This window comes from Chinchilla lanigera, unplaced genomic scaffold (assembly GCF_000276665.1).
Source record: "Chinchilla lanigera isolate Chin_1 unplaced genomic scaffold, ChiLan1.0 scaffold00073, whole genome shotgun sequence".
NCBI classification, from domain to species: Eukaryota; Metazoa; Chordata; class Mammalia; order Rodentia; family Chinchillidae; genus Chinchilla; species Chinchilla lanigera.
Genome location: NW_004955474.1, coordinates 345,455 through 369,184, shown reverse-complemented (window position 1 = coordinate 369,184; position 23,730 = coordinate 345,455).

The window sequence follows — 23,730 nt, the reverse complement described above, 5'->3', positions numbered from 1 at the left end:
ACTGACTGAGCCCAGCTACCTCCTCTGTCCATGGAGCCCCGGAGCCAGTCCTGTCCACCCCTCCATCAAAGAATTCCATGAGCTCCCACTACTCATAAACAAATGTGATGACATGACTTGACATTAGAGGCTCTTCTCACTTTGGCTCTTTTTTAATATTCTGTTTTCATTTCTCCTTCTACCCTTTCTATCTACTCTGAACGATTTGCCAGTTATACCTAGCATTCCATGAATTTTTTTAAAATGACTCCACCTTTTAGAATCCACGGGAATATTCATGTTTCCTTTTCCCACAAAGCATTCCTCATTTTCTCTGTGCACATGGCCCCTCCTTCTTCTGGTCATATTCATAGCTATAGAATATCACATCTCTCACTGTCTTGTGCAATATTGTGATGTTTGTCCCATTTGCTACCCAAAATGAGACCTTGGATCTGTTGAGGTCAAGGCTGTGTTTCTTTAATGTTTTCAAAGTACCTGATGTGTTGTCCAGGTTGTTGACGTGCAGTGAACATTGCTTCTGTAGGAGTGTGTGAGTGAGGGAGGGGAAGTACAGAAGGCGTTGTTAGCTTCGAGGGGAAAACAGTAGAAGTTTCAAGCATTTAGTGACTAAATTAACTTTCAGAGTAAATAAAAATTGTATATACTTGACATGTGCGAATGGTGTCTATATGAATGCAGAATTTCCACATTGCATGCATGTTTCAGAGTCCAGACCCCAGTGGATGAGGACAGTAGGCAGGCCAGATCTCACCTGCTGACCTTCCTTGTCTAGCAGCTTCCAAGGCAGCTGTGTAAAGAAGCTCTTCGTGGACGTCCAGCTCTCTCCTTCTAGCTGGCTGCAGATGGAGGTGCTGTAGCCAAGCTGGAGGTCACCATGGAGATCAGGATGAAGGTCAGAATGTAGGGCCACTGTTTTGACCAGATCCCTTGGTAACTTTAGGGACACAGCTTGCCTGCCTGTCTGGACTGTCAAGTGAAAAAGAAATAAACTTCTGTCTCATGCAGTCCATGAACATTTGGGCCTATTTGTTACCTATCAATATACCCTGAACACCATTCTACCAGTAATAGTTCCTGCCTATATTTCAGATCTCAGCTTCCTCAGGAAGACTTTTCCTAGCTCCTCAATCTAAACAGTTTTCCCTGTTGCATCCTATTTTAAAAATCAACTCTTCTCTTTTACAAAACTTGGCATGACTTTTTTTTTTTCCATTACTGGGAATTGAACTCACAACATCGCGCTTGCCAGGCAGGCGCTGTGCCACTGAGCTAAATCCCCAGCCCCAACTTGGCATGACTTATAAATCCCAATTTTATCTCTCCCTCACTAGATTGGAAGCTCCCTGAACAGTGCTAGCCCACCAGCTCTAACATGCTGGTACATTGTCGGTTCCCAATAAATCTGCGTTCAGAGAACACAGACAACAATAGCAATGAAGCAGGGACTATTACGATGTATTCACAATATTTCAGGAGTTTTACTAAGTGTTTTATGTGCTCTGTTACATAAATTTAATCATCTTAGCAATCAAAGCCACCAATCACGTTACTATCTCATTTTATAGGAAAAAGTTGGCTTAGAAAAGTATGATTATCCAAGAAGGTCATATAGTCAAAACCTTCAGGTTCAAGTCAAGTGCTCGCATGTCTCTTAGCAGTGCAGTAGGCAAGAGTCAGGTGTGCAATACCTGGACAGTTCCGCGAATGAAATCCAGAATTGCTGACAATGCAGTTAGAGCCTCATGAAGAATGACGGCTGGAGGCTGCCTAGTGCAATGGTGCCACCTCTGAACACCAGCCAGCTCTCTTGTGTAACTGTGGCACTCACATGCTTCTAACTGCTGCAGAAAGAAAGGCTAAAATTCTGTATAATTTCAAAGCAATTTCAGAAGCGTGTTGCTAATTCAAAATGAAGCATGCAGAAACAGTGTTTTGAACTCCGCATAATTCCCACAGCTGCGACCACAAGGTTATGTATTCTTACTTTTGGGTCAAGGATTTGAACTGAAACTTACTCATATTCCAGACAATGCATGACAGTTCTCTAACTGCGTATTTGTGGTTAAACATCTCCCTCATACACCACACAAACTCAGCCAAGAGATGAATATTTAGCAGAAGAGCCATCTGTTTTTAATTGCAGTTAAGTTTTGTGAAATACTGGGGAAAATATTAAATCAGGAGCTAAGAGCTGAGGGTCTCAGTCTGCATTGGCCAGTGGGGTAGATACATCCACAGGGATATTTATCTTTCAATTTTGGTTCCTCCAGTGCACTATCCACAGTGTAGGTGCTTGTAGTCAAGTGTTCCAACAGCTAGAGTATGGGGTGGCGCAGTTTATAAACACCTCCATCACTGCAGTGTATTGTACCGGGCAGCACTGTTCTAAACAGTGATTCTCAAACTTAACGCTCTAGATACTTTTAACTTTTCTTTTAGAATTTGAACCCAGAGCCTGCACACTGAGATCCAGGCCTATCATTGTTTTAAGACGGGGCCCCAGTTTGGGTTTAAACTTTCCATCTTCCTGCCTCAACCTTCCAGAATGCTGGAATTACAGGGGTGTGCAGTCACATCCAGCTAAATATCTTTAAATTCTTGAAAATAGTTCAGGAACCCTAAAGAGCGCTTTTCAAAATATGGATTGTATCCATTGATAGCTGCCGTATTAGAAGTTAAAACTGAGAAAATATAAAATTTCAAGTCACATTCTATCAACCGTTAGAGCACAGAGCATCTCAGAGTCACCTCAGATGTCCTGACCCCCGGGTGCTCTGCATGTGTTCGGGGGTCTCTAAGGGTCCACAGACCACACTGCAAGAGCCGTCGTCACTAGCTAGGCCCCTTGCTCTCATTTACTTCTAAGAGCACATGGTGATTATTTTGTCCAAAGATTCTGCTAAAGTTTAAGAGTTTGGCTAAGTAAAATAAAACAATCTTTTGATAAACAATCTTTATCAAAGCCAGATTTCCTTGAGAAGGCAGGAAATTGAGGCTCTCACTGTGAGGCTCTTCCTAACTGAACTGAAAACTAAAGGACTCCGGTGGGTATACTGATCAGAGGGTGAATTAGGTGCAGTTTAGTGATTTCTCTGACCTGGCACTAAGATATTTTTTCAAAACAAGTATGAAAAATTGTATTGGCTTTAGTTGAACAGCACAGATAGCAGCTTGATACTTATACTTAGATATTCCTGGTATCATTTTTGTTCACTATGATGTCAGCACGTTGAAAGGAACACTTAAAAGATCCTCATACAGCACAAAAGATAAGTTCCAAAAAAGTCAACATCCAGAGTTTGACCTAAACATTCCAAAATTATTTCCTCCAAGCATAGTGGTACATGTGTGTAATCTCAGCCACTCAGGAAGCTTAAGCAGGAAAGTGGAAAATTTGAGGCCAGGCTGGGCAATTTAGCAATAGTCAATCTCAAAATAAAAATTTAAAAAGCCTAGAGATGTATGTAGGTCATTTGTAGAGTGTTTGTTTACCATGCACAAGGCACTAGGCTCCATCTTCAGTACCGCAAAAAAAAAAAAAAAAAAAATTAGAATGTTTAGTTTTGCACTATGTAGTTATGGGTTCTTTTTCCTTGATTCTAAAAATGTGAAAACATTATACAGTGGCACATGACATGATGAATTTTCAGAATGAACACTTTCTCTGTCAATGTACAGTTTTAAAAATAGCAATTATTGAGCAGAACTGAGTCACTGATAAAGCACATCGTAATAGTTTAACCCTAATCACCTCTGCAAAGATACCTTTAATAAAAATGCTTCTTTTCTGAGAATTTTAAAATGTTCATTCTGGTAATGCTCTGAACTGATATTTATACTTAATTCTTTCTGGTTTTTTATTTTAGAAATAAAAGAACGAAAACATATTAAGAAACAGACAACCATTTACAAAGTAGCACAAGAATAAAAGAAGCAATACTGACTTACAGACAAGGTGACAGGGAACTAACAATGGTTGTTGTATTACATATTGATAACTTTCTGGTTTTGATCTAAGTAAAGATTCTGCAATTTCATTACCATCTTTCATCTGTGTCACCCTCTTCTGAGTGGCATTCTGTAAGTACACAAGGCTTGAGACACCGGGGAAGGGGCCCTGTCACAGGGGCAGTGTAGATCTACTCCATAAACTTCACACGGAGTGACCAGGACCTGTGTCCTCCTCTTCTTTCTAGACAGTCTCAGTTCACCCCTCAAGCCCTACAGAGATGCTTTCTTGGTGAGGCAAATGTGCACCCGAAAGAGAAGTCACATTCAAGGTCACCATGCCAAATTCCTGACTGATGGCTGGCTGGGCTGTTAGACTGATCAGCCTGCATTTTAACTCTACCTCATCTGAGTGCTTGAACCAGAGATATCGCTAAAAGCAGTGGCATGAGAACCCTTTTCACATACAACCAGAAGAGAAAGCAGTTGCCGCTGGAGAGTCATAAAAGCTTAATTTCTTCGCTAGTATAAACCCACACTGGGAAAGAAACAATAGTGGAAAAAATCATTCCATTATCAGTCTAAACCTCATCTAGTTACTTCTTCAGTTTTGCTTTGGCAATGTGTAGCTCACAGAAGCCTCATAAATGTGTAATCTGTTAATGCATCAGGAACGCACTGTGCTCAGCATCATACGATGGTTCGACCATCAAGATTTGACATTCACTTTTGATTCTTTTTTTAATTTTAAAGAGAATAAAAATAAAAGAAGAAAAAATAACAATAGCAAAATACCAATAACATAGACAAACACAAAATGAAGCAAAAACAATAAAAATGATACAGGGTTTCACAACAGAATGATAGGAATTCCCAGTGGCTGTTATATTACATATTGCTATCTTCAGTGAAGTTGCTCAGATTACCAGGTGTAAGAATGAAAGATTGATCAAAACATTAAAAAGAATAAAAATAAAAATAAAAAAAATTAGAAATGATAGAGTTTCACTAGACAAGATGAAATTCACCAATGGTTGTTATATTGCACATTGTTGTCTTCAAAGTAGTTGTTCAGACTACCAGATAGAACCATGCAAAACTGGACAAAAAATTAAGCATTAACCGTTCCTTTCAACAACCATTAGATATCAGCAGTATAGTTATCCCAGCTATCCATATATATTATTTCCCCCTTCCTTCTTTCTTTCTTTTTCTTTTTTCCCTCATCCCAGTTGTTCCTTCCTTTGAGCAATTTCTTTCCCTTTCATAATATCTATTGTATAATTTGGGTCTTATTTACTCTTTCAGGTTCTTACACCAGGGAGACAATATGATGTTTTCACATGTGGGTTCAATTTATTTCACTTATGAGTATGGACTGTAGTTTCTTCCATTTACCTATAAAAACCTTGAGTTTGTCTTTCTTTTTAGCTGAGTAATACTCCATTGTATAAAAAGATCACATCTTTTTTATCCATTCCTCAGTTGGTGGGTATTTAGGTTGTTTCCAAGATTTAGCTATGACAAATTGGGCTGCTATAAACATAGGCACACATATATTGCTGTGGTATGATGTTTTTAATTCTTCTGGAAAAATACCCAAAGGGAGAATAGCTGGGTTAAGTGGGATTTCTAATCCTACTTTTGTGAGGAATTTCCATACTGACTTCCACAGTGGTTTCACCAGTCTACACTCCCACCAGTAGTGGAGAAGGATTCCCTTTTCCTGACAGCCTCTCTAGCATTTGTTATTGGTTGATTTCTTGATGACAGCCATTTTTACTGGGGTGAGATGGAATCACAGTGTCGCTTTAATTGGCATTTTTCAAATGACCAACGATGTTCAACATTTTTTCATATATTATTCACCATCAGTATTTCTTCATCTGAGAAGTGTATATTCATCTCAGATGCCCATTAATTCTTTATATGTTCTATAGTCCCTTGTCTGAGGGGCAGTTGGCTAAAATCTTTTCCCAATTCAAGGGTTTTCTTTTCACTCTGTTGGTGATTTCTTTTGATGTTCAAAAACTTTTCAATAAGATGAGGTCCCAGTTACTGATTCTTTGAAGTATTTCCCATGCAGTTTGGTTTTTGTTCATGAACTCTCTGCCTACCCCTATGTTTTCAGGAATTTGACTTACTTTCTCTTCCAGTAGATTTAGTGTTTCTGTTTTAATATTTAGATCTTTGATCCATTTTGACTTTAGTTTAGTGCCTGATGATAGACATGGGTCTAGTTTTAGTCTTTGGCATGTGGACAGCCAGTTTTTCCAGCACCATTTACTAAAGAGGCTTTCTTCCAGTGAACACGTTTGGCCATTTTGTCAAAGACAAGGTGGCTGAGTGTGTTTGTAGTTGTGTCTGCACCTTCTAATCTGTTCCATTGATCTTCAGGTCTGTTTTTGCACCAGTACCTTGCTGATTTTATCACAGTAGCTTTGTAGCATAATTTCAAGTCAGGGACTGTGATGCCCCCTGCCTTTGCTTTGTTGCCCAGGATTGATTTTGCTATTCTAGGCCTCTTCTGGTTCCAAATAAATTTTAGAAATATTTTCTCTAGATCTGTGAGGTATACTAAGGATATTTTAATTGTGATTTCATTGACTCTGTACAACAATTTTGTATGGCCATTTTCAAAATGTTATTTCTTCCAATCCATAAGCAAAGAATACCTTTCCATTTTCTGAAATCCTCCTCAATCTCTTTTTTCAGTACTGTAATTTTCACTGTATAGATCTTTTACTTCTTTTGTTAAATTGATTCCTAAGTATTTCATTTTTTAAATGCTATTATGAAAGGTATGGTTTCCCCAATTTCTCTCTCAGTCTGTTTATTGTTTGTGTACATGAATGCTATTGATGTTTTTATCACAATATCACATGTTTTTATCCATTCCTCTGTTGATGGACATTTGGGTTGTTTCCAAGACTTAGCTATTACAAACTGTGCTGCTATAAACATGGGTGCACATATATCGCTGTAGTTTGACGTTTTCAGTTCTTCTGGAAAAATATCCAGGAGGGGAGTAGGTGGGTTGAATGCAACCTCTAATCCTAGTTTACTGAGGAATCTCCAAACTGATTTCCACAGTCACTTTTGATTCTTAATTGCATCCTTTCTTTCTTTTTTTTTTTTTTTTTTTTTGGTCTTTTTCCAGTACTGGGAATCGAACTCATGACCTTGTGCCTGCCAGGCAGGTGCTGTGCCACTGAGCTAAATCCCCAGCCCCACATCCTTTCTTTTTAACTGATGACTACAACATCTCTTTATGTTAGAGTGTTATATAATCCTTCCTTTAAGGTCACTGACTTTCTCTTGCAAAATAATCAGAAGAAGATTCAGTATAAATTTGGTTGATCATGTCTCTCCATGTGGCTCCCAGTCAGTGGCCCTCAATGGTATCCTGTCCTCGTCAGGAAGTCCGTACTTCTTCTGTCTGCGTGGACAGGAACTCGATAGCTTCCCCAGGTGCAGAGACAGTGAGAATGCCCAGCGCAAATGTGCTTCAAAATTACAGGCCACCAGAGGACCAAGGGGGTGATTTATCCACCAGCATCCATCCTGCTTGTCACTTCTGGGTGCCACAGTGTCAGAGGAACACCAGAGCACACATCCAGAGTCACTCAGTGTAGCTATAACTAAGTTATGTGCACACACCTGTGTGCCGCAGGTCTTGCTGAACAGGGAACAATTTGCAGCCTAACAAAATAAAATACAGTAATACACATAAAGGAGCAGAATGATCTCTGGACTATATGGACATGTTTTGCCTTGGTGGAGAAAATGGAAATGAGCACTCTGCCTGAAGTTTTCTGAAGAAAGGGCAATGTATTTCAATCAGAACATACACAGGGGAATAAGGAGGGTGAGCACAGAGCTGGGCAGGTTCCCCCAGCCCAGCATCTGCTCCAGCTCTCCTCAGTTCTCTTCTGGAGATCTCTTTTTTTTTTTTTTTTTTTGCAGTACCAGGGATTGAACTCATGACCTTGCACTTGCCAAGCAGGCACTTATGCCCCTGAGCTATATCCCCAGCCCTCTTCTGGACATCCCTGCACAGATACTTTTGGTCCTTATTTGCTGGGCTCTGATAATGTGACCAAGTAAAATGTATTGTGGGTCCATCAACAAAGTTCCCTGTGCTCCTGTCTGATGGTTCTCAGTGAGTCAGTTGCAATCATGAGAGTCTTTAGGTATTGTCCTTGTTGACTCTCCCACAGGCTCTTTGGGCTATGTGCATGAAACAGTATCAGCTACCTAGTGGCCGTGGGGAAATAGTATGAACTATGTTGAGATTGGAAGAAGCAGGGGTAATGTGCCCTGCACAAAGCCTTTCAATCCCTTCGCATAGCCCATGCAAAAGCCTGATGGGACATGGTAAATGACCATGGATTACCTGGAACTGAATAAAGTGACTCCTCCATTGCATGTGGCAGTGCCCAGCATTGCTGAATTGATCACCTCACCCTGATGCTGGGTTGTGAAGAAGGACATTCTTTGATTAGAATGCATTGGAGACACAATGGTTTGTTTAACCTTGAGTTTAAGATCCTCCTGTCTCAGCCTCTTTGGTGCTGGAATTATAGGCATGTCTTGGGTGATCCTTTAATTATCCTTGCTGGAATGTTTGGTATCCACCAATTTGTTCTAGCTATGTGCTTGGTTCTCACTCAATAGTGTCTGAATTTGGTATTTGGAGGTAGTAGTCTGAGAGGCTCTAAGCCCCCTGATCTCAGAATTTTGTCTCTCTTGTTTTGTTTGTCTCTCTTTTTCTTTTACTTTTCTTAGTCATCCACGGACACCTCGTTCTTGGGACCGGTTCACCCTAGAGAGATAGGGATGAGTAGTTCCACACTGGGTCAATACCATTGTGTTGTGGATTTGGCCAATGCCTTCTCCATTGTTATCAAACTGGACAGTCTGGAAGAATGTGCTTTCAGCTGGGAGGGCGGGCAATGGACTTTCCAGGTGTTGCCATGAGGCTATTTGCATAGCCCAACTTTGTGTCGTGGTCTGGTGGCCCAGGACCTGGCCACCTGGACCACGCATCACTCCGTGTCACTGTTTCATTATATCTGATAATATCATGTTAACCTCTGGGTGCCTTGCAGATTTGGAAGCTGCCTCGCATATTTGGAAGCTGCCTCACACAGTCTGAAGGAAGCTTTGCTGGCCTGGGGGTGGGCCAGGAAAGGTCCAGGGACCGTGATTGTCTGTCAAATTCTTGGGTGTTGTCTGGTCAGGTAAGATGAAAGTAATTTCTGATGTCATAATTGATAAGATCCAGGCAACCCTAGAGGCCACATTAGTATGCCAGTTACAGGCATATGTGGGCTTGCTAGGTTTCTGGCGGACATTTACACTGTACCTAGCTACCGTGCTGCACCCCTTATACCAGGTGATCAGAAAGAGGGCAGCATGAGACTGAAAGGGTGAAGCAGAAGTTGCTTTTCAGGACTCAAAGCGGGCAGTTGTGCAGGTACAAGCCCTCCAGGTGTTTGACCCCACCCTGACATTTTCCCCAACTGTGAGTATAAAGGATGGTGGGTTAGGCTGGGGCTGATGGCAGAAACAAGGGAAGCTGAAGCCCCCTATTAGCCACAGTTATGTAAGGGAGTTGAAAGTCATTCCCAATGGAGAAACAGTTGCAGCACTGTAAACCAGGTTATAAGCCTGTGAGGGGATCAGAGGGCAGCAGACAGTGCAAGTGCAGACAGAATACCTGATAGAGGGCTGGGTCCATGCAGGGATGCCCTGCTCCTGGAAGTGGAGCGGCCCAGGTCCCACCCTCACACGCTGGGGGACATACTTGTAGCCACAGGCCTCCTTCTTGGCTGGACCATTGTCAGCCGAATTGGCAGCAGTTGTGAGAGCCGTGATGTACATGGCACATGAGATACTACAGGATGACAGACTACAGGTCATGACAGTTAGCCCCTGTGCAGAGGGGAAGGAGGGACCTCTGGCTGATGTCTGGTACACTGATGGGTCTAGCCATGGCACAGCCCCATGGTGGACAGCAGGCACTGTTGGGACATGTAGGACCTTGTACAATGCAAGCTATGGCATAGAAGTAGCACCTGGATTTGGTTCTTGCTGAGGTAAAGGCGCATCCCCAGTGTGCCCATTTGGCCCTCTGGAGAAGGAGAGTCCCCACACAGCGTGGCACAATGCCATGAGCACCCCATCCTCTACAGCAGTGCCAGGGGGATTATATTGGACCCCTACCTCTCTCACAGGGGCATACATATGCTTTGATATGCTGTAGATACAGCCACTGGTGTAGGCTTCATCTACCCTGCTCCTTCTGCTGACCAGGCCTATACCATTAAGTCATTATGATGGTTGATGGCTACATATGGAATGCTGCTAGGAAAAATGCCTGACTAAGGAACCCATTTCACAGGGGCTCAGGTGTAACAATGGGCCAAAGGCAATTCTGTCAGATGGCACTGCCATGTGCCCTATTGGTTGGAAGCTGCTGGTATGGTTAAGAGATACAGTAGGTTCCTCAAAACCAAACTGGTCTACCTGGCACCAAAGTTCGTGGCATGGGTGCAGGTCTTGCCTCAAGCGGTCCAGTTGCCCAATGGCTAGCCCTAGAGTATGGGTGACAGCCAATTGGATCAGTTCTTGAAAGTGCAACTGGTTTGTCTGCTCATTTACCACACACAAAAAGGTCCTAAGGTAATGCAAAGGGCCTCAATCCTCCCTGCATTAGAACTGATACATTCAGGAGGCTGTTATCAGTGGACTTGGGAATGGCCCACAGATCCCCTCAGGAACATCCTCAGGAATTGGGTGTTCCTCTTGGAGCCCTGGGGGAAAGGACTGAAACGTTCTGTAGAAGTACAGCCCTGGACTTCAACATGGCCTTAAAGCCTCAGTGTGTTCTCCGCCTGATGCTGGGGCCATGATTCTGAAAGGGAATAATATGGCTGCCTGGCCCATTCCCTCCGGGAATGGCGACCCTAGCCCAGACTCCTCTTTACCTCTGGTAGTGATAGGAGGTCTTGCATGTGGAATGTTATATTTTTATTCCTGACCACCAGGCTCAGGTACAAGAAGCAATGCAGGAAATGGATGCTGAGGTGTCCATCATCCATGCTTTGCAGCAAGACCCCTTTTCTCAATAGTGAAAATCCTTGGGGTACACCTGGTACCATAAGCTGTGCTGAGGTGGCAATGGAGTGGTAGTGTTTTGTTGTTCCTGGTGTAGTGGTTGTAGTTTCTGTGCACAGCATCAGCTCTAGAGGTTGCTGGTAAGAGATGACTATTCCTTGACCTTTGAAGGAGTAGGATGTGGGGGACATTGTAGCTTCAAACCTAGGGCCTTGGACACATCATCTGAGGACATGTCATGGATGAGAATCCACTGCCCAGTGCAGGTGCAAACCAGGATATGCTTATGTAACTTTGACTTAGTGTAGCCTACCATGCATGCGCTGGTTAGCCCAGCATAGAAGAATGTAAATAGGTGGTACCAGCACATATAAGCAATAAACAATACAGATGCAGCAACTCTTTCTTGCTCTTGCCTGCATTTGAACCGATGTCTGTCTCATGTGTGTTCTTTTCCCTGGGGATCTCACATGCAAAGGTACTACTCCAGGCATCCAGCCATGACATCCACATTCTCTGGTTAGCTTCAGTGGTACCTTCACAGATTTTCTTCATAGATGGTGGCAAAGGGAACATAGCCAAGTCCCTCACTGGCCACAGGTAAAGCTTCAGACAGCATTGCCAATGAGAGGAAGCTGAAGAAAGCTATGGGAGTGTGAAAAGAGAGAAGAAGGTGTCCCTGTGGTACATAAGAGATACATGGAGGAGCAGGCTGGGCTTATAAGCACGACTGTGTCAAACAGAGGAAGAGAGGGTGATGATAGGATGAACTGGACTCCCACGTCATCTGGAATAGACCAGTTTTATACCAATGTTATGTTCTAGACCAAGGCCTGCAGCAATATATTGCTTATTCTCTTAGGGAGCCCACAAATGGCACTCTTTATTCTGAGTTCTGACCCTATTGAGACAGGAAACAAAATTACATGAGACACCAAAGTGTCAGCCCTAGTGATGATGAAGCTGATGTCAGAGACTGGTTGTGCCTGTGAGCAGGTGAACTGGTCCCGGAGTTAGGCAGACTTACCTACCCAGTCACAAGCTGAGTTGCAAATGTCATTATCCACAGAGAATGGCATCTGCTGTGCAGGTTAGCAGGCAACTCTTGGGAAAGGGGAGATATTATATATGTAAATCCAGCTGGTTGCTGAAACTCATCAAATTTCACAAGTCAACCTGCTCCTCAGGAGCAGGCAGATCCAACAAATTCACTGAAAAACACACCTGCCTCTTTGCAAGATACAGCGTGAGGGGACAGAAGCACTTTGTAGAAGAAGACTTGCATGTCTCGACCAGTACAGCATACAACTCAACCTGTCCACTGGTGTGTGTGCTGTGCAGCTGGCAAAGAGTGACAAGGAAGCAGACATTTATGAAGAAATTGTTTTTATACCTGTTTGTTTACTAAGTGTAGAAATAACACTTGAAAGATGTGAAGACACATATTATGTTTCAGTGCTTCTAAGAAGCCTATTCCATCACATTTTTAACATCATACACATTGGGATATGGTTTTCCAGTGGTGAAGAACGTAGAATAACTGGCTGATTTTTCCCCTTCTTCATGGTACATAAAATTATGACTGTATCTTTTAACTTGCGCTGTCTTAGATTCAGTAAACCATGAAGAAATAACAAGACTAGGCTTTGTCACCTGGAGTACATGATTCCAAACTTCAGCTTATTTTCTGGCCAATAATTTTTTTCTTAGTAGCTAGAAGCTGTTTTGTTTTATTTACTTTATTTATTTATCATTTATTTAAGTTTATTGGTACGATTTAGGTATACATGACAATCGCATTCATTATAAGGAATTTGTGCCTATACATGATATACCTTCTTCCTCTTTTTTTCCCTATTCCCCTCCCCTCTTTTCAAACCCCCTCCCCCTTCCCATTCGCAAAGCTCTGTTTTCATAGATGGCCAACAGTATTTTTTACCTGAAAGATCCAAGCAGTTAAGGGAGTGCATGTTGTACATGCTATGGGAATAATTTTGGGAGTGCTACTGGAATTATTACGGGAGTGATTACAGGTTGTGGTGCCCACAGGTTTTCTTCTTCGTTCCCCATGTTATTTTATGTGTTGCTATGCATTTTGGGATTTTATGTTTTGTTTGACCACATCTGTATAGAATTATGTTGTAGGAGCCAAATTCCTTGTCACCCTGTGAACTGAGGCTGCTTAATGATTTCTGTCAAAGTGGGCTGATGAAAAACACTTATTATGATGAGTTGCAGGGGTGGGGATCAACCCTCTCACAGCTGGGCCTTATTAAGAAAGCAAGCCAGGGCCATTCATGTTTCTTTATGTAAACTCAGCCCTTAAGTGGATGTAACGGGGAAAGGCCTGGGAACTTTTTTATTGCTCAAGAGTACTTCATCTTGGAATTGAGAAATGTGGGAATTAACTGGAGTGATATTTTGCTTAATAGTTGGTTTCTCAAGCAATGCTTCTTTGAAATATTTTTAATTCAATAAATCTGCTGTCTATTTTGTGCAGAGTGTGAGTTATGGTAGATGCTGCAGAGAGGAAGTTGTGCTGCCTGCGATGAGCACTCTGTGGAGTTACTGTTGATGGCACACAAGAGATTAGAGAGGCTCAGAGAGGTGATCTGGCAGAAGGAAGAAAATCGCCCATGCACGAACTAATCCCAGAATGCCTCATGGAAGCACCAGCAAAGCTTTGAAAGCTTGGGGAAGTGTTTCCCCAAGCAGAGCTAGGACTGGTATTTCTAGATGCCAATAATGGCAGCCTCGGTTATTCTGAGGTACACTCCTAGAGAAAATAATTTAAAATGTTTTGTATACTATTTCTGAAAATCTTTTAGAAGTTGACTAGCTGAAAAAATGTAAAGAATCATTTAAGATTTAAGTAAAATCAGGAGTCCATATGAAAAATGGCACATGAAAGGCTACTTGGTCTCTACAGACATTGGCTAATTCTTTCAAATTTGACTTTAGTTTTCCTGGGCCACATATGAGGGCGAGTGCAGTAGAAGATTCCTTTCCATAAGTTCATAACCCAGGAAACTACAGATGACATTTTGAAGAAGAAGCAGGTTGCCACACACCCTCACATACATTACATATTAGATTGTAAGTCTACATAGTAGTAAACCTGAAACTTCAAGATTTAACAAGCTTTTTTCACCTGCAGTATTCAATGTACAGATTAACTTTGAGAAAGGCAATAAGTAGCATACCAACTTCAGTATACTTTATTTGTGGTGAAGTATAAAGCCATACTCTTGCATAACTTAGATAATCTTCCATAATCTTCCATAAACTTAGAATTTGTAAGGGTGTATATGTATGTGTGTGTGCACATGTGTTGTACATGTGTATATATTGATAGTAATATGAATTGACAGTTTATTATAGCAATGACTCTTTTTCAAGATGGCTCATTTGATGCCTGAATTTGTTGTTTTCTCAAATTATGAAGCTAGATCGATACTTGAGTCAAGAATTTCCAGTTCTAGATTTCATCTTTTCCTCTTTTTTTTTGGTCATGAAATAGTTTCTTTTAATCTGTGTTGAATATTGAATCATCCCAAAGTATTTCTGTCTTCAAAATATACTTATCTTAACTCAATGTCCTTTAAGAACTTAAAGAAAGTAAGTTTCCCAGAGAGTATGGTAGAATTTTCCCCCTCAATTATCTGAGCAGTTATAAAGTGCGTCCATGGAGTAGCCAGCGCCGTTCTTCATTTAAAATGCAGGTACGCTATAAGGCCCAAAGTTTTTCTTTCCTTTCTAGACCACTTTGGATTTTCTGATCTCGAAGGTGCCCATCCTGTGACCTTTTCTGATTAAGCCCTGGCTTTAGCTGCCACCTGAGCTAGTAGTGTTTCCACTGATAAAGACCCTCCCCTTTCCTAAGCAATGGAACCATGTGTGCAGTTCGTCAGCATAACACACACTTAGATGTCTATCAGCATCTCAAATATTACATATCTGGGGAAGAAATCTAGGTCCTCCTCCAACACAAACCCATTTGTCTCTAGTCTTTTCTCATTAAACAGCACCACATTCACTTATTTGCTAAGATGAAAGCTATGGTGCCAACCTCAACTCTTCATTGTTTTCTTCACAGCAAACATCAAATCTGCCAGCCAATCTTCCCAACTCTGTCTTTAGGACCCACAGTTGCTGGAAACCTCTCACACCCTCTATGGCTTTCCTGAGTGAGGGCCACTATCTCTGTCTGGCATGCAGCATTCATAGACACTGAACCCATCCGTTGGCCTCTGTTCCTGATAGCTGTCCTCCCTGAATGTTTTCGAAAGTGTAGACAAAGCAGTGTTTTAAAGTTAAGCAAAACATTTGCTCTTCTTCTCCCAGTCCTCAGACGGTTTCCCACTACTGTAAGAACAATGAATAAATCTTTCCATGGCTAAAAAGTCCTGCAGTAGTAGTCCTTGCTACTTCTTTTGTGGTTTGTTTTATTTTTGTACTGGAACTTGATCTTAGGACCTTGCACTTGCCAGGCAGGCACTTGTGCCACTGAGCTGTGTCCCCGGCCCTCTTGCTACTGCTCTAGCTCTACATCTAGATCCTTCCTCTCATCGCTGCACCATGTCAAGCTTTTCTTTCTCGGTGTTCTTAGAACTTGCTACTGAAAGCCTCATTTTAGGAATGAGGCTCTTGTTCTTCTAGCTGCTTGGTTCTTCTTCTCCCAAGTATTCCCCACACTTGCTCCCTTGTTTTATTTGGGGTTTTGATTAAATGTCTTATCCTCAAGACCTACTCTTAGAACATCCTAACAAGTTCTTGACCACTTATGTTTCTTCCTCATTTACTTTCTCATTTTTCAATAGAAATATCAACATGTAACCTGAAGTTGCACAGTGTATTTACTTCTTTTTGTTTAACTCATGAGGATGAACTTTACTGTTCTAGAAGAAAGGTAGGCAAGTTGTAGGCATTCAGTATTTATCTGTTCAACTTAGGGATTAATGAATGAATGAATATGAGCACACCTAGTCTTTACTTTACATTGAATGGAATTTGCATTCACTACTAGGGTTCAAGCTGGCGTGAAGCTAGACAGTGAGGTATTGTATTTTTTTCCTACTTTCTAGAATTTGCCCTGAGGACCTGGTTAAACATAAATAAAACATTGCTTTGTTCATCATATATATCAAAATGATTAAATCTCTGCCTTTGCTTATGTTCCTATGTGTGGTCATAATAATTGTACCTACCTTGTAAGATTGCTGCAAAATTAAGTTGCTTTGAAAAAGTGCTTCAAAAGATGCCGGCAGAAAAAAGGTGCCTGGAATGCAGCATGTATTCGATAAGTATCTGTCAGCTTTAATATTACTTTATAGTTAGAGTTCCCGTCTATTTCTAACTAGAAGAAAATTGCTCTCACTCTTAGTGTCTGGAATGGGGATCAGCCTTGCTTTCTTGCGGGCTCTTCTGTTTTCACTTTGCAAAGGAGTGAGTATTGGCTACAGAAATGACTGCAGAAGCTCAATGTGCAAAGCAGATTTAATGATTACCAGGAAAACTATGCTTTTCCCATGACTTTTAATATTTTTGTGAAAACATAGAAATGTCTTAGTCTCATTTACAAGTGTATAGGGAATGAGAATAGTAAGACTAAAATATTTTCTATACTAATTTAAAGTGTTACAAATTTTGAAAGTGTCCTCTCTTTGCACAAAACCTCACCGTGTGTCACTTGATGGTATGTATCAGCCTTCTCCTTCTCACTGTATAATTTATGCTGTGAACTGAGCACTGAATGTCTCTTCTATGCCTGGCTAGGTTCATTTCTAAATTTGAATTAGCCTTCAGCCTTTTGTTCTTTGCACTTATAAAATATCTCTGAAATCAATGCGTTTTTTCCTGGAGTCCCTTCCTCTGTGGGACCCTCATCTTCTGTGTCACATCTACAAGTTGTGACGATATCCTCCAGTTGGTTGACATCTACAAGTTTGTGACCACTAAGCCCCTTGACTGCATGGCTTGAGTCTGTCTGACGGTGGCAGGGTTGACAGCCTATGGTCGGGCATAGCTTCCAGAGTTCCAGTGTCTTGATTTAAGGTTCATGCCCAGATTTTTCACTTTTCATTTATTTGCTGCACATTCTCTTTTTCTTTACTTTTTTTTTTTTTTTTTCTTTTTGAGACAGGGTCTGTACAGTTCAGGCTGAACTTGAGCTCACTTTGTAGCCCAGGCTGGTCTTGAACTCGCAGCGATCCTCCTGCCTCAGCTTCCCGAGTGCTGGGATTACAGGCGTGCACCACCTCTGGCTCACTGCACTTGCTTCATGGTTAGCCAACTATGAGATTCAGCCACCTATTTTCTTTTTTAAAACATCATGTGGGTTTATCACATGATATTTATACAAGAAAGGGCACTCCTGGCCACTGTCTGTGTGTGTGATGAATAGCAGGCAGCTCCTTCGCACACTGGGGGTGATTACAGGCTGTGGTGCCCACTGGTTTTGAACACAGCGATTTGCAGCTGAAGAGCTGGCTGCAAAGTTTGTTTTATGCAATCACTCACAATTAACGTACTGTGATAACTGAAATTTGGCCTGCGTTGGGAGGTTAGAATTAATTAACTGAGCTCTACTAACTAAAGTTGGTGCACATTGGAACCAGAACATACAAAACCAAGAGAGGCAGTTCAGTAAGCTAACACTCATTATGCATTCTTGCCAGGAATATGAGTCAAAAGCAGATTTTCTTAGCTACTTTTTCTCGTTGCTGAGACAAAACACCCAACACCCAAAGTTAAAGGAGAGAAGGTTTATTCGGGCTCACAGTCTGTAGAGATTTCAGTTCGTAGTCGGCTGGCTCCAAAGCAGGGCAGCCTGGCAGAGGGGCATCACAGAGGAGAAACAGCCCATGCCAGGCAGAGGGCAGCAAAGCAATCAGCAAGCGACAATCACAGCTTCTTTCTGCCCCTTTTATATTCTAGCTAGGCTACCTGGTTTAGGGCGGGTGCCAAACCAATCAGTGGACTAATTCAGTAATCACACACCCTTAATCCCAGCATCACACACTCTAGACCCGGCCACCTCTGAAAAAGCTCCACCTATGACCGGATGAAGCTTTGGGGGGACACCTAGACACAGCCATGACAAAGACAAACCTGAGAGAAGACACTCACTCTCCATCAACAAAATTCTGCACTTCTCTTTTTTGTCCTTATGACAGCAAAAGCGTTTCTGTGGTGGTCTTTCTTTTTTTGTCTCTACGTATTTCATAAAGATTAAAAAAATCTTTTATTGGAGTTTTGAAAGGAAAGGCACTTGCTCTCTTCCTTGGTGAACCTATCTGGGCTTCCATGGGCCCCTTGGGAATATCCATCCCCTAGGTTGTGCAAAGTTGAGGTTTTCACAGTGCATGTTAGTTGTCGGAGAGTTGGATATTGGGTATCGATTCTCCATATTTTAATGCAATATTTCCCAATGTCTTAAAAATTGTCAGGTACACCTCCCTGAAACTCTCCTGAAGTATATCTTTCCTAATCAACTCCCATACCATCCATGACACCTCCAAACCACAGTACACCATATATCTGCTCATGTACTATGGCCCTGTGGGAGGCTGCAGGCCACTGTAACATCTAAGATTATTTTTTTTTCTGGGACCTCATTTTGTGCCTCTGTAGGGATGGTAACACTAAGAAGAATGCGTATCTTAGTGCAAGTCTGGGTTGCCCACTTAGTTCCCACTAGATATATCCATACATTTTAACAGAAAGAGCTAGGCGGTTAATGGCAGCTGCTCGAGTACCATCTAAGTTAGTCTAGGAAAACACATTCCTTACCATAATCGATGTGAAGGGATTTCGGTACTTCTAGATTTAAAGAATAGTGGTTCATTATTTATGTATTCATTCAACAAACACTTGGAAAGTGGTTCCTTTGCAGGAGGTACTGTTTATAGACTAAAGAAGACATTGGATATTAAGACTTTCCTGAAGAAAAGTCGTAAAAAAATTCTAAGGTTTTCAGCCTGAACAATTAGAAGGACAGGGTTGCTACCAACTCCGATAGGGAGAACTGATGAGACTGCTGCAGACCGAGCAGGAGTGCTATCACAGACGTGTCTGCTTTGCTTGCAGGAGTGCTATCACAGACGTGTCTGTTATGTGCTTGCAGAGATGGTAGCAAGAAGGTAGACACTCAGGTTTGGAATTCAGGAGAAAGTTGTACATTTACATGGTGCTTGAGTTTAGGATGCTGGGTGAAATCACCGAGGCCTAGTCTCTTTCTCTTTCTCTACTTTGAACTTCTTCTCTTTCTCCTCTATTCAGTGTGCTGTGTCTGTCTTTTCTAGGGTCAGAACAGAAGTAGAAAGATATAGAAAAAGAAGCAGAAATGCTTTTATTTGATACTGTTTGTAGTTTTTTTTTTTTTTTTTGGCTGATATTCATTGCCCATGCGTTACTCTATAGCAGAATACTAGCTATTTATGAATGTGTTGGTTAGATCTATGCTTCTTCACCAAATACACTTAGAAAAACACTTTGCTTTATTCTATTCCCTTAAAAAGTTGGTTGGTACAGCCTCCACCTTACTTTTGTGGATTCTTCTCCCAAATCCTTCCTACTGCATGGGTTTTATCCCCCTGGTTCCACCCGCTAGGGCTTCTTCCGGCTGGAAGAAAGACTCCAAGAGGAGACTCCTTTATTTGATGAAGCTTAAAGATGACTTGTACCATTCTATTTATAACTGTGTTAAAGGGCCTACACATGGAAAATGGACTAGGAGAAGAGACAATAAAATGGCAGCAGTGTTTGTTAACATAACAAGTCCTGGATTATTCTTTTCTCATCTATTTTCCAAAGCATGTTGAGAAGTGATTACATTGCTATGTGGTCTCTTTTGTATATAAATATGTATAAAGTATTCCCATACAAAATATTTATGCATACTTATACATTTAATACATTGTTTACTAAATATATACACCTTCAAAACACACATATGTGCATGTGTGTATATCGCATACCTGTATCTACATTTAAAGTTGAACTTGTCTTTATTATTCTCAAGAGCTGATGTTACAATAATATAGATGGTCTCTGATGTAGGGTGACTTATCTTATGATTTTTCAGCTTTATGATGGTGTGAATACAATATGTATTCACCAGAAAGAAACTTGAATTTTGGTCTTTCCTGGACGAGAATCTTGTTCCACAAATCGCACAGTAAACCCCAGGCCAGCAGTGTGGCCGCAGGGGCAGGTGATGCTCCCTGGGGCACAGGTGCAGGGCTGCGTGTTCTACAGCGCAGCTATGTCAAATGCACTTTAACTTCAGATGGGTTTATTGGGACATAACCTCAGCGTACACCAAAGAACAATTTGTATTTTGACTAATTTTAGAACACCAAGTCCCTGGTGAGTGACATCCGCAAAGCAAAGGGACAGGAGCTGTCCCATGTTTTCCTCCTGAAATAAGAACCTGGCAGCCATTGTGAGAAAAGTGCCTTTGTCTGTGCTTTGGGAGCCAAGAACCAGGTTGTGAGGTCTGGAGCCCAAGACCAAGGAGGCCCATATCTTGTGACATGCTTCCAGTGGTGGTGAAGGCCACAGACCTAACATCACCTTGTCTGCTCGTGGAACTGGCCCCTGCCTCTTTTGGTTTCGGTTCAGCTGCCAGAACCCTCAACGGATACACTGGAGTCACATCGACTTGTGAGGATAACAGGTCTGCCAAGCTTAGTACTGGCTATGGGCCTTTAGATGCTCCTGTGACTCGGCCCCAGGCTCTCTGAGGCTCTCTGAGGACCTCATGACCACTCAGCTCAGAGTCGGGCAGAGCCTTGCCTGTCTGTACCTCCAGAGCCGGTCTGATGTCCTCAGGCCTCAAGAGCTCTGTACCTCAGCTCTAGTCCTCTCAGCTGCATTGAGAGCAACCCTCATTTCCAGGAATCCAGCAGGAGGCAAACAAATCCACACTCCCAGAGCAGACTGGAAATTTGGTTTTGGCTATGGGCCTGGAGTAATATTATCCTTTGGTTACAACTCCTTTCCCTGTAGTCTAGGGCCAGTCCTGCCTGCCAGGAACTCACCCAGTGATCCCAAAGATGCTCTCTCGGAAACCTGGAGAAAGCTGTGCTTGTCCTTGCACCTGGTAATAGGTCTGCAGACCAAACTGTCAATGGCTCTAGTAGAGATCTTTCCAAGAAAGATGTACAAGTGGCCAACAGGTACACCAATGGTGCCCAATAGCACTAATCATCCTAGAAGCATTTAAAACTATAATGAGATGTCATCTCACAGCTGTTAAAATGGCTATAAAATGTGAAAATTAGCCAGTTGACAAGGATGAAGAGGGAAGAGAACAGTATTCACTGTTGGAGGGCAGGTATATTGGTGCAGCCTTGTGGAAAACACTGTGGAGGTTCCTCAAACAATTAAAAATGGAATTACACATGACACAGCAACCTTGCCTTGGGGTTCAAATAGATGAAATTTGTACTTCAGAAAACCAGCATCTCAGGCTCACTGCAGCATTTTCACAATAGGTAAATATGGAGACAGGTAACTTTTGTCTATGAATGGATGAAGAATGCAGGGTGTTTATACAAGCAGTGGAATGTTCTTCAGCTACAAAAAGAAAGAAGTCCAGCCACTTGTGACCACAGATGAGCCCACAGGACGTTAAGTTAAGCCAACTAGTAAGTGGCCTTGCTTACCTGTGTTATCTGAGAAAGTCAAACTTGTAAATCTGGTAAAATGTGGCACCCAGGGGCTGGGGGTGACGGGTGGGGGGACAGGGTCATAAGTCAGTTGTGGGAATCTAGCGGCTTAGTGACCATAGTTAATAACCTTGTCTTATTTACTTGAAATACTCCAAGAAACTCGTTCATCACTGACCTGCCCTCTTACCCCCACACACTCACAAAGGGAAACTATGGTAGGGATGGATTTATTAATTAAGTGCAGTCACTACACAATATACATGTTCAAATCACCCCATTATTCCTTGAATATATACATTTTTGCTAGTTATTCCTCAGTAAAGCTAAAAATAAAACATGATCTCCTTCAAAACATTTCCAGATTTAAAAGTTCTTTTTAACATAGGTTCATTATTCCTAGATGTGATCTCAATGATCCATTCATTAAGAAACCCATTTTCTAATAATTCTAACTTAAAGTATATGTTTTGGAGGGGGCTGGAGAGTAAGAGCAGGCATCCTTGCGCTGAACCCTAAAACATTCCTGTTTTACAGAGGACAAAATCTACAAAAAGTAAAAACAAAAACAAGAACCAAAAAACTAGTAAGATGAACCGACCTGAGTCAGCACGTGTAACGTGGCTCTCCTGGGAAAGGGCCAATAAGGCCGTTCTCTGACCAGCCCTAATGTGCTGATCAGCATTTAGGTGGTGAAGCTGGTGAGACAGACAGGAACCCGAGATGTGCAGGAAAAATAAATGAGAAAAGGAAGAGTAAAATGATGGCAACAGAAAGCAGTATTACACCATAAACCACAACAACAAGGTTAACCATTACTATTACTTGGCGAAAACCTACTATGTGTCTAGCACCCATGTTAGGATCTCAAGTGTCCCATATATGGTGCAGCCTCAGTAGTGGTGGTGGAGCAGGTCATTGTCTTTCTTCTCATTTTACAGAGCAAGGAACTGAGGCCTGGAGAATTTAAGTCCAGCTCCCAGGGTCATGCCGGGGTCATGCCACTACTGTGCCCTAACGCTGATGTTCTAACCCAGGTCCATCAAATATCTATGCTTTTAAATATCTCATCTCCAGAACGTGTACATGTATGAAACTGTTTAAAGCCATGCCTTCCTGCTCCCACTTTAAGGCCATTGTTACATGGTGCTACACTCAAATCAACTGCAGTTATTTATTTAATTTTCATTTTATTTCTTAATAGACAGATCCATAGCATTACACTTAGAACACAAAAGAAAATCAGGTCCTTTGTATTTTTCATCTATTCTTTTATCAAATATCAATTGAGAATGCTGAATTCTCACGCATGTGATTGACGGATGTGTCATTCCCTTCGAGGTTATCACACATTTTGTTTTTTCTTTTTTTGTGTGTATCTTTTTGAGACAGGGTCTCCCTATGCAGTTCAGGCTGGGCTTGAGCTCACTTTGTAGCCCAAGCTGGTCTTCAACTCACAACAGTCCTCCTGCCTCAGCCTCCTGAGTGCTGGCATTACAGGTGCGTGCCACCACGCCAGGCTTATCACACATTTTGGAAGCTGTGCCTTATTATTTTTATATCAGGAGAGCCATGACACATTGATTACTTTGGTAAGACATTTTTTGGTTCTGTATTTAGTAGAAATGGAAAACCTTGATAGAAGCCACAACTCCAATGATGTTCCTGATTGGTAGTTTTAATTGATATGGTTTCAATAAATAAATTTTAGGAATCATATCCAAACCATAGGATAATGTGGACTGTAAATACTACTGTTGTTTTTATGGTGGCATTATTTATTCTTTCTAATCAAAGTTGCCAATATATTTGGTGATACCCAACTTTCCTTTGAGATTTTAAAACACTTAAAAAAATCTGATTGGACACCTACTGTTGAGAGCTTCTGAGAAGGTAGAAAGAATTATTTGGAACAATAAAACTCATAAAAGTGAAATATGGACAATATATATTGCCTTTAAGGAACATGGTACTGGTCACTTTA